This window comes from Episyrphus balteatus, chromosome 2 (genome assembly GCF_945859705.1).
Source record: "Episyrphus balteatus chromosome 2, idEpiBalt1.1, whole genome shotgun sequence".
Taxonomy (NCBI): Eukaryota; Metazoa; Arthropoda; class Insecta; order Diptera; family Syrphidae; genus Episyrphus; species Episyrphus balteatus.
In genome coordinates this window covers 68110901-68122944 of record NC_079135.1, presented here as the reverse complement: position 1 = coordinate 68122944, position 12044 = coordinate 68110901, and the positions used below count along the sequence as shown (strand labels likewise).

At 28.5% G+C, this 12044-nt stretch overlaps 1 protein-coding gene across 1 annotated transcript in view; it reads right to left on the bottom strand.

Moving 5' to 3' along the window:
- Positions 1-5416, bottom strand: part of LOC129912097 (allatostatin-A receptor-like) — a 164823-nt gene extending 159407 nt beyond the window's left edge. Inside the window, exon 1 of the mRNA XM_055990205.1 lies at positions 4980-5416. The gene's annotated coding sequence lies outside the window, so the exon portion shown is untranslated. The remainder of the gene's footprint in view (positions 1-4979) is intronic.
- Positions 5417-12044: the final 6628 nt, after the last annotated feature.

Sequence of the window (12044 nt, the reverse complement as noted above, 5' to 3'; positions counted from 1 at the left end):
TTTCCATCCAAGGTACACTGTAGCCTATACGTAACTTTTTGTTTGAGCAAACTTAATATCTCCTATTATGTTGAAAACGCTGAATATTTTTAAAATAATTATATTACACTATAAATAAATAGTAGTAATTGATTATAAAAAAATTTGTACCGGTGATTATAAGAACAGATATTTTTCTTCCAAAAACTGTTTAAATTTTCCCGATATCTCTTTAATTGCTCGAGATACATATCTTAAGTTTCAGTTAGTAAGGTAAAGAGAAACTAAATTTTATCGAAAATTTAAGTCCCTGGTCATAAAATGTTTGCCATAAGAACCAAAATATACTTTTCTAGAGGTTTTTGGGTCGCTAAACTCGAATCTACAATCAGAAAAATTCTATTAGCTTCCGTTCTTGAAATATAACCTTTACAAAAAACATTTTTTTTTTTTGCATTTTATAACGGTAATATTTCAAGAACGGAGGCCAATAGAATTTTTCTGATTGCGGATTCGAGTTCAGCAAAACTTTTTAGCCTTTAGAAAAGTATATTTTGGTTCTTGTGGAAAACAAAGTTTAATTTGGTTAGCCATTGCTGTTTCTGAGTCAAAAACCACTCCTTAAATTTTAAATATCTCGGGCAGTAAAAGAGATATCGGAAAGATTAAAACATTTTTTGGAAGAATAAAACCAGTTCTTATAGGCACCGTTACAAATTTTTTCATAAGGAATTACCCCACATAAAAACATAACTTCGAAAACAGCCAAAATGACGTTTTTCGGCATTTTCTAAGTGTAATAAAGAAATAAAAACGGAGGCCAATACAAATTTTATCTGACTTCAGATTCGAGCTCAGCACATCAAAAACATATAGAAAAGTATATTTTGGTTCTTGTGGTAAAAACCTTGTTGACCAGTGTTATCAGAGTTTAATTTAATTTATATATAACTTGGATATACATAATTCTGATTAAAAACACCAGAAAATATTTATAACACACAACATCATTCATCAATGACATACAAGTTCCCGGAAATATCGCGTTTTCGGATAAAATGTGGTTTCAAGCCTGACATTTTGGTCAATACTACCTTTTATAACAATGAAAAATTAAATATTTTGGAAGATGTATTGCCAGTGGTCTCATATCACCGTTAAATAAAATTATATGTTCATATAAATAAATTTTATTTCTCAGAATAATGGTGAATTGATGAAGGCTATTTATTTATTAAACTGAAATTAATTCAACGTTTTAATTAAAAGTAAGTAAAAAACTAACAACTTTGTTGGTTTTCAAAAAAGACTGTCTGACCAATTTAGAATATTCTAAAATAAACTGTCATTTAAGTGGAATATTTTAATACAGTTTGGGTTCGAAACAAAATCTTTCCAGCATATTTTTGAATCGCCAATTTTCACATAGATGGAAACTCCGGCATTTTATAAAATAACACTAAAACAAAAAAATTTATCCATATATACCTGTTAAGTTAGTAGATGCAAGTTTCCATAAAAAAAATTAAGGTATTATATAGCTCAAATATTATTTTGTTATTTAATAATTTAAAGAAATTATGCCAAAGCCCAGCTATCCTTTTAATGTTGGACCTGCATACAATCACATATGTTGACCAAACTTGTACATTTTCTTATCCTCTTGAAATGTTATTTATATTATTTGTATATCTGTTTTTCATTTCCATTATTTACCCTACATCCATTTCAAGAAAATACATGAACATTTTACAAAATGTAAATACATACATATACTTGTCTATCCATCCATCCATCTTGCTTCTGAAGTTGGAAAATCTTTTCAATGTTGTTCAAGTCATCGTCAGGGGATGTCATGGATATGTCGTTTAACACAATCCCAAAACTGTTTTTGCTGTACTTGTTCGCTTAGGGGTTAAATCAAGGGAGTTGAAAATTTCCAAAACTGTCGTTAAATTAATGAAACAGTCTTTCAATATGGATACATATCAAGACGAATGTGATGGAGAAAAGTCCATGTTCAGACTTTATGGTTAGAATGTAAGGTTTCGTCGTTATAAAATCATGATTCTATATGTCTTACAATAGAAACGGTTCTATAGTCAAAAACCTAGAGGCGGAAAATTTCAAAAATCAATTTCATCTTACAGACACCACTAAAAAAAAACTAAGAGGAAAAAAGAATATCTTTTAAGGGTCGTGCGATACCCTTATCTCATCAGTCATAACCATTATTATCTTCATTATTACTATAGTTTCACAAGGAGCTCAACTTTAGGATATGGTATAACACAACCTGACAAGAGTGAATGGTGTCGGCACCATAGATGATTATCGCGGCTTCTATTGATATTGAAATTGCAAAAGTTATATCCTTGGAATTTTTATACCAAAAAAAAAAACTTTTTTACTATGTTGGCATAGATTTAAGTTTTTTTTTTAAGTTACTAAGGGAAGATATATACTTTCAACAGGATTTAATTTTATGTAATAGTTTTCAGCTGGTCCAAAGCTTACATCGAGGATTTTTTTTTTATTTTGGGGAATATTTTGTGAGGCCATAAAGAGTGAAGGCAAATTAGTTTACCCGTCAATTTTTGAACAGAAGTGAAGTTAATTAAGTTAAATGGCTTTTAGCAACTAAAAGTTGAATATTTAGTTAAAGCTTTCTTCCTTTTTTTGCGTGTGTTTGGTAAATGAATTAAGTTCAAAATTTGTTTTTTACCAAGATTGTTGATTTGGTTTTGATAGAAATTTACTTAGTTTTAGTTTTGGATATCAGAAAATTCGTTCCCTTCTTCTCCAAATGGTCACATTTACCCTAATTAAATTTAAATTTATAATTGAATTTATCATAATGGATAAATTCAAAATATTTTGTTTGTCTGAAAAAATTATATTCATTAAAGTTTTATATTTTATTTTGGGTTTTAATGATCCTGATAGTGAAACACTAGTTCATCCTTTTGTTACCCTACGTTTCGCCGGTTTCTCTCCACCTTCCACAGGGGTTTTTGTGGTTACATTTTGTATTACCATTTAAATAATAAACATAAAACTTAAATAAATTAATGCTCTGAAATTGGCGGAAACGGATGAAATTTGGTACACTGAAGAATATAAGTAAGGAGAATTAAAAAAAAAAATTAAAATCAATATGAAATAGTATCTATAAATTACAATAATCTCTCAACAAAACTGAATAATGTATTTAAAAATATACTTTTATAATAAATTTGAATTTACTTTCATTTTGAGTTATGACAGTATTCAAGTACATAAATGAGCGATATTATGTAGATTTACCTACTTGTGTAGTTTTTTTTGTGTTTAAAATGAAAAATGATTTTTAAATGTCTGTTAGCAACAGTAGTTGTCAAATTTGCTAGTAAAAAAAAAAATACAAAAAATCGTAATTCGTCTTTTTTACTCGACCTGGCACTTTTTAAACATTGTTTTCAATTTTATTAAATGTTTCAATGCATATAAACAATTATTTAAGTACAACTTGCTTATGTCAATTAATAAAAATTTCTAATTTACATACTGTTTTAAAAAAGAAAATTGTATTATTCTGCTATACCATTAAGAATAATTTTTGAACTAAACTGTATTTATCTGCTCGAAAACGTCTGTCTTTTACGATTTCCATCTTTAAAATTATTATTAAAACAACAAAAATAATATGCACGACTGAGTCTCACATACTTAAAAAGTGGCTCTAATATTTTTTAGCAAAACAAATTGGGATTCATTTTTTTTATTACTTTAACACCATCTTTTTCTTTGGTTTCCAGTATAAATGGAGTTTTTGGAAAACTGGGTTTTTAACATAAATAGTTTTTATATAAGATTTATCATTTTACACAAATTGATTTCCAAATTTTTGGAACACTCAACATTATAAACAACAATAAAAATAAAGTTAAAAAATTCATCGATCAAAAAAATGATTTTTCAAAATAAAAACGTTGAAATTTTAGTAAAATCATTTTAAATTTCGTTAAAATCGATTAAATGCTTTGTTAGTAAATCAGAAATAAAGAAAACGGTTCTATAACAATAACAAGTACCGTTATAATAGCAAAATATTTTGAACAGTGAAAGTACGACCTGATTTGCCACAGAACACACCCGTACAAACACACAAATCAACATTGTTTGATCCGTTTTTGACAAAAGTGTGTTTCTTTTCATTTTATTATTGTATGTTCATAAGTTTGAATACAATTGCTTCTGCAGATAAGCATCAGAATTGCGGGACCCACTTTTTTCGTATTCTCATCGTTATATCATGTCTGATTGTTATCTCTCTCCAGTTCAACTTCTTTTTCGAATCCCTTATATTGCCTTTAATACAAGTTAAAACTTGTGTAGGCTGAATTAAAAACTTGTGGACGGAATAAAAACTTTTTTTTTTTAATTTGAACTGTTTTCACCCACTCCAAAAAATTATTAAACCAATTAAATTATACAGAACAATGGATTGTCGTGGCAACCCTCTTTGAATGAAACAACAGTTCGTTATTTCTTTTAATTGGTCTTAAGTTAAAACCAACAATAATTATAATAAAATAAAATTATAAACTTCCATTTTTCCGTTTTTGGTTACTGATGATAAGAACTTTGCGAATAAATCAGAAATAAAGATAACATTTCTCATAAAAATTTCATTCAAATATAAGATTTTTAATCTGAGAATATACAGATTGCAATCAGGCCTCATTCATTTTATATATCGCATATAACAAACTTTTATTTTATCATTGGTTTTTCGCAGAAATTTTAACTCTTTCATGGTCATTAATGTTTTACCAATCGAAATGATAATTTTATGAGTTGAAGCGAGAAAATCTATTCTAAGAATTCAACTTTAATGCAAAATGATGACATAACCTTTATGCAATAAAATCATGGTGCGTAGCGGAGCGTTGTTGTGGTTTTTATTCTGTTCCCACAAGGCGTGATGTAATATTATTATTAATTATTATTATAGTCACCTGACAAAATGTATGTGGTTTTCAAATCCATTCATTTATTGAGCATATTTGTATGTGTGCTTCATCCTTAGTGGATTTTCTATTAGGTCCTTCAAGCATTGTGTTCTTGAAAAGTGTTGATTTTACGAGGATTCCATGTTGCATTTATTTTGAAGTATTCTAATTTTATGATATACATATGTCATTTGTAAACATTCCAGGAAGACCGTGGGCGTTGGTTGCGGCGGCGGGTGGCGAACTTACATAAGCAATTTCTTGAAACCAATTCCGGGAGATGTTCGTATACACGTCCTCCGAATTATTGGTAAAGAATATACTTAGCCACATTATTATTGAATATAACGGTTACGGAACCGCCTACATAGTACAAACTATGTACAATGTACTTCTATTTGTAGAGTTTGAAAAGAAAAAAATGGAATAGGGAAATAATTTTTTTTTCAATTCCTCTAATTTATTGACAGAAAAATCAAGCACGTACATAGTTTATAACTGAACGTTTCCATGACCACACATAACAAAGTAAAGATATATAAAATATGTGAAAGTACAAGAAAATTCTGGAGGATCAACATATTACCTGGAGGAGACTTTTATGGCAAATCTACCTATCCGCTTTATTGAGGGGAGAGGAGCAATAAAGTTTTGTAATATAAAGTCCTTTAGTTTGAGGGGTTTTCACTTTGCCTCTGTAACTAAGTAACCAAGCTTTTATTCTATTATAGCACTTATGGTTTTTCATATTGGATGCTACTTTGCTCTTAGCCTCCAAGCTCGTCATATATTGTTTCTTATAATGTTTGTGTATAATATCTATCGATATGTGTAAAAAAAAAAATGGTAATTCACCTCAACGAAACTTTAATAAATTTAACATTAATATTTTAAAAGCAGTCTTTATCAATTTAAATCTTATTTATGATTAATTTATATTTTTGTTAAATTGTGAAAACATAAAGGTTTAAAATAAATGTGTTATCATGTGTAGGTGTTGAACTGTTTAAAGTGTGGGCGCTGTATCAATGGATTTAAATAAAATTGTTGCAACTGAATTGATGCAGGTGTATAAAGTATTTTTGATCGGCTTGTGATTACTTTAAATCTCGGTTGTTTTTGTTTGTGTCATTTGCAAATATTTTGAGGAATGAAATTGATACGTCAAAACTGATGTATGAAAAAGCGTTCTACGAAAAGTTAAACAAGGTGCAAAGATATTGTAACACTATAAAAAACATCACATTTTTGTGATAACAAAATCGCCATTCAGTATTTATGTCAACGAGATTTTTCTCATTTTGTTGAAAGTAGAAACGCCAATGCGTTGTTTCAATAATAACCTATTGTTGGGAAAGCATTTTTATTCAACCTAAATGCTTATATGAGGCAAAATAGGAAAAAGTGCAAAATAAGCGTTTAAGGGTACCTAAACTTAAACTATCTCATTTTCGTATCAGCATTATAGACCTAAATTGATTCTCTTATTATAGCAATAAAACATTTATGTATCAACTATTACCATTCAGCTATATGAAAATCCAATACAATATTTCTATTGTATTCCCATTTATCTTTCCATTTGCAAGTCATAAATTAATTTTTTTTTTATTTTATTCTCATTCAAAAGCTTAGCGGATATTCATCTTCTATATAAAACCCCTTAAAATGAAAACCATTAAAATGCACACACGTTGAATAATGGCTTTTGGGGGTTATGAGCATTTTGGCTACTGATAAATAAAATCTATAGCATCCGACTGTTTATCATTCTAAGTCCGCTGTAAGCGCCTATAGCAAAATGTATATAATATTTCGTATTCCGCTATTTCAAAAACGGAAAACTTTGACTATTTATTAGCAAGAGTACAAGTAATGACAATTATTGTACTTATGATTGGAAAATGAGCACATTCTAAATCAGAAATATTGTTTTATTAAAGTGTTTTTATTTATGATATCGGATTAATGCTTGACATGTATATTGTGTAATTTGGTTTGAAAACTGCCTAGTAGCAGAAATTATACATATTAGTAAAAACGTGATGTATGTTAGTTCAAAATTTTGTCACGAAAATATGCGTTCCTGGTGTGATTCTTGGTCGGAAACGATTTCGCTTTCATTTTAATGGATTTTTTGGTTTTTAATATTTTTGAGTGCTGTACTTTTTAAATGGCTGATATATTTGTAAAAAAACAACAACCGATTTTTCAAATCATTTCACAGTTAGCTTAAATTATGCAGACATTTTAATTTTTTTTCAAGGTACTTACTTTAAATTTTGAACATTTCGACTCATGTGTTAGAAAATACCAATGAATCTGGAAATACAAAACAAGAACAATTGTATTAGTATCTCACGGTGATGACAAATAATAAAATGGAATGAGGAACAGGGTTGCCAGAATATTTAAAATGCAAGGAGCCGAATTTAAATAGTCTTGGAACCAAATATAGCCACTTCCAAAATGTAGATATCAACCAAAAAAATAAGGCATACAATTTTTTGAGTGAGATTTTAAATTTTAAAAAAATCATAAAAATTCGATTCAAGTAAAATTAATTGTTTTTCATTTTTCGGGTCAATTTGGTTCTTTTATTAGGGGCGTAAAATTAAATTTTTTATTTTCATTTCGATTTCAATATTTAGCCCCACCTAGCCCTGTTAAGTTTTTTTAAATGCCCCTCTTGGAAAATATTCTATGGGCTCATTGTTTGAAAAAAATCAAGACAACTTTGCTTTGTAGAGCGGAATTAAAATTAATTTTATACAATCACTGATTGTGCTCATCCACAGAATTCAAATTGCAGTGAAAAAAAGCTTTGTCAAGTTGGTCAAAGATATGAAATTAGGTATGGAAATGAAAGATTCATAAGAATTAAATCACCGCACAATGCAAACTATTTTCTTTACATAGTTGTAGGATAGAAAGATATTCAAAACTTGAATTAACTTTTCCTGATTCTACTTCGTTGCTAGAATCATACTCACTCTGTACTTTATTCGTAGCTTCTCTGAAGAGCTTATCGTTAATTTTTTTGTTTTCTTTTTATGCTTTACATGCTTTAAGAAAAAAAGGTACCTGCGTTATATTGAATTCCGTAAATTTCTTGAACCTATAAAAGTTCAATCCTTTAAGCTCTTTAAATTACAAACTTGGAAATATTCAAATCCCTTTTCCATTTCAGTTTTTTTTTTTCTTCAGTTTATCCACATCCACACCTGGCAGAAAGTGACTTCATTTTTTTTTCTTCTTCTGAATAACACTTATTGTAAGAATTAGGAAAAGCAAACAAAGTTAAGCCAAAAAGGACGCAAAAAAAGGATGACAAAAGAAAGTCAATGTACAAATATGATAAGATTATTTTGACCATCATTCCACATGAATGCACATTCCTACAAGGATAGGTACTCAATTTATCTAAATTAGCTAGGACCCAATCTGGTAGAAAAAAATACTCACAAAATCATTGTATAAAATTTAAACATGAAAAAAAAATACTTAAAAAATTTCTCTTTAGAGACAAATACACTTTGATTATTATCGATTTCATTGTCTATCTTTCACTTTATACCAAGCCTTGAATTCCAAAAAAAAAAGGTTCAAATAAGAATTTTGTATTTATAAATGGATTTCCAGAAATGTAGAAGGTTTAAGAAAAGAATCCTCAATGGAAGATTATTCTTTGAAGAATCAAAGTGCTAGGCAGTCAAAAACAATGCAGTACTTGGAACTTGGAAATTTTTTAAGAGCATCATTGATGGAAACTTGATGACTGTTGTCAAAGTATCTATTGTTTTCGAATTATCAATAAGAGCTTTATCAATTGAATCATAAATAAAATTCAGGGTTTACCTATTCGTTCTTGTTACTCGAAGGTATTGTTTCCTTGTTAAATTATTATTTTTAAATAAGCCCTGATTTTTCAATCGTCAGTTAGAATATCAGAAGAATAAATGTCAATATAAAAAAAACTGGCTACTCCATACTCCATTAAATTTAAAGTCACCATTGAAAAAGGGAAATTTTAAAATTTGTATACGATTTGACAGTTTTTTCAAATTTTTAATGAAGACTTTAAATATAATGGTGTGGGTCATCAAATAGCTAAATCGATATTAAGTCTGTCAAAAAAATAAAATTCGTGAATGGGTCACACGTACTCGGTCATATGGTAAATGTTGTTGAGTGTTGAAAATATTAAGTTTGTGTAAAATTTGTAAAAAAAAAGAGATTGTCTGTAAAGCCGGTTAACGGACGATGATTTTACGTGATAACGTCGTTAGAAAACAGGTTGTGTGCTTTTGTTTAAAAATAGTCAATTGAAGCGTTTACTTATTTCAAACAATCATAATTTACAAGAAGATAGGAATTATTTTTACAAGAAAAAGCTAAAAAAAATACATTTATTTTTATGTTCTCAGGCTATGGAATCAATTTTTTTGTTTGACAACCTATACAAAAATATATACCATGTGAAAGCTTATTATTTCACCTTTCATATGACGTATCAATCTCATTTCAAAGATGCCTACAAGAGAAGTAAGAATTTTTTAAAGTCAACCAAGTCAAATTTCCAGACCGAGATTACGGTACTTCCCACACTGGTGGCTGTTCGGGGGGCAACAGATTTCCACTGGTGTTTTGAGGTTTTTCGCAAGTTTCTTGATTTAACATTGTGTAGCTTTTATTAAGTCTACCGTTTTGTGTGATATTTGATATACCAAATGAAAGGTAATTGTATCAGGATGCTCATAAAAGTTTAATAAAATTTCTATCTGCTCTTGGTCAAAATTTATAACCTGTTGAATTCTAAAATTTTGTTTTACCGTTATCTCAAAATTGTGTTTACAAAAATGATTGAAACTTCGACACATATTGTCGTAGTCATGGTCTATCATTACTCCATATACTTTATTACTGTATCTATTAAAGAAAAAAAGATATAAAAATAAAAAAAAACGATGAAAATCGGTTAAAAACGTTCAAAAACGTGTTTTTTAAAAACTAGTTTCTTCAGTTATTCAGTTCAAACTCACTGAACGATTCCAAGTTTTTGCACATGTATGCCAAAACCTACATGTCCTAAAAGTTTGAGATTTTTTGAACGCTCCAAAAAAAAGCTAAAAATCAAAAATTATCCAAAAATAACCCTAAAAAAACAAGGTGTTTTTCAAAAATTCATATTTCGAAACGCAGAGTGTTGGAAAAAAATCCGTATCAGACGGCTACTTTTTTTTCCCTCATCTTTCACCTGGCACCTTTAGAATTGTCTCAAAAAATTTTCCCTACCCAAAATCATCATTTTGCCATACACGTGTACAACGTTTAAACAAAATGTTATAGCTTAGTTCCAAAATTTTTTAGAATTTTTTCTTAAATGCAGTTATTCTTAAATTAATCTCATCTATCTATAGCAAAAACAAATCAATTCGCTACGACTTCGCATTTAGATTTTCGCCCAAATTTCATCTTTCCGTTTTACCCCTGTTTACCCTATTAAATGACGGATTTTTTAAAAATCCTTCTTTTGGATAAGCTTTAGGTTATTATCTTTCAAATAAGCTATAGAAGATTTTTGTGTCTCTAATAGCTTACTTTTAATTTTTAATTGAAATTTTTTGCCGCACTGCGAAAGTGCGAGAGTGTAACGTTAGAAAATGGCGACACTTTTTTGTGGTGGCTGCCATGGTTCATCGATTTGTAAGACGTTATCACGTCAAAATAGTTCGGTTTAATTTTATAAGAAATTTAATAAAAAACTTAAATAAATAATATAAGATTTGTTTTTAAAATTGCAAAATAAACGAAGGAATACAATTTAATGTATTGTTTAACAAGGAATTTTAATAATGTTTTTTTTATGAATAACAACATTTTGAATAAAGACAATTTTCAAAAAGAAAATCATAGGTATGCGATTTTATAGAAAATATTAATTAATTAACACACAATAACAAGGATTTAAAAAGTGATTAGATGACTGAAGAATTTTTTTTTGTATTAAATGTATTTTTAAGCCGTATGCGTATTAAAACTCAACAATAAAATGAAAAAAGACCCATCTAAGATACTCGTACCAATCATTTAAACTCAAGATAGTCTGCGGGCTAATTCGGAACTTCTTTCATTTATTTTATAAAACAAGTCCTGCCAATTTAATTTTGTTTCATACAACATAGTACAAAAACGGTCTTGCCCCCACTTCCCCTACTATTGTAGTTCATATAAGATAAGGTTGGAATATCTTCCTTTTTATTATTAAGCGATATATTGATTTAATGCACCTTAAATGTAAACTTTTATAAGACAAATTTTTTAATGACGTATATATCTACTGAAAAAAAAATTACCCAAAAGCCCTTAGGAGAAAATCGGAAATTCAGTATTTACCAACTTGTTCAAACTCGATAGAAGCTCTGATGTTTAAGTTAATTAAATGTTCCCCATTGTTCCTTGGACATCATTATCCTTCTTTTCTAGTAAATTGAAATAAACACTTTTTTTTTTGCTAATGTCAGTAGAGCATTCATTTGGAAATAACATTGATGGTTATATTGTCTTTTTTATGAACAAGGTGCAGTTTAATTAAAATTTTCATGATGTGATGAAACTAGAATAAATTAAACAGACCAACCTGTCAGTTCATGGAATTTTTTTAAATTGTATAAAATTCAACCATGAACCATTGCTGGGTTTGAAATTTATTTTATGAAATGAGCAATTTGATATTTGGATTTCATGAGAATATAATATCAAGGTTTTTGAAGTTGTAATAAATTTTTCTTCTTTTCCTTGATTATAATACATATTCCGTTTCTCTTTAAAAAAAAACCTTCGGATAAAAGGAGAGTTTTTGAATAATTAATGATTTTTATAATTCATTTATTGGTTCTCTGATGGATCTGGTGTTCAGGATCTTGATTTTTTTATATTTTCGATTACTTGCTGTCAAATAATGTTTTTTTGTAGTAACTATTTTTACTACAAAGCTATTCTGGTTCTGTACTGCCTGTAGAAATACTTTGAATGACTCATTGTCATTCAAAACATTTCATTTAATAAAAT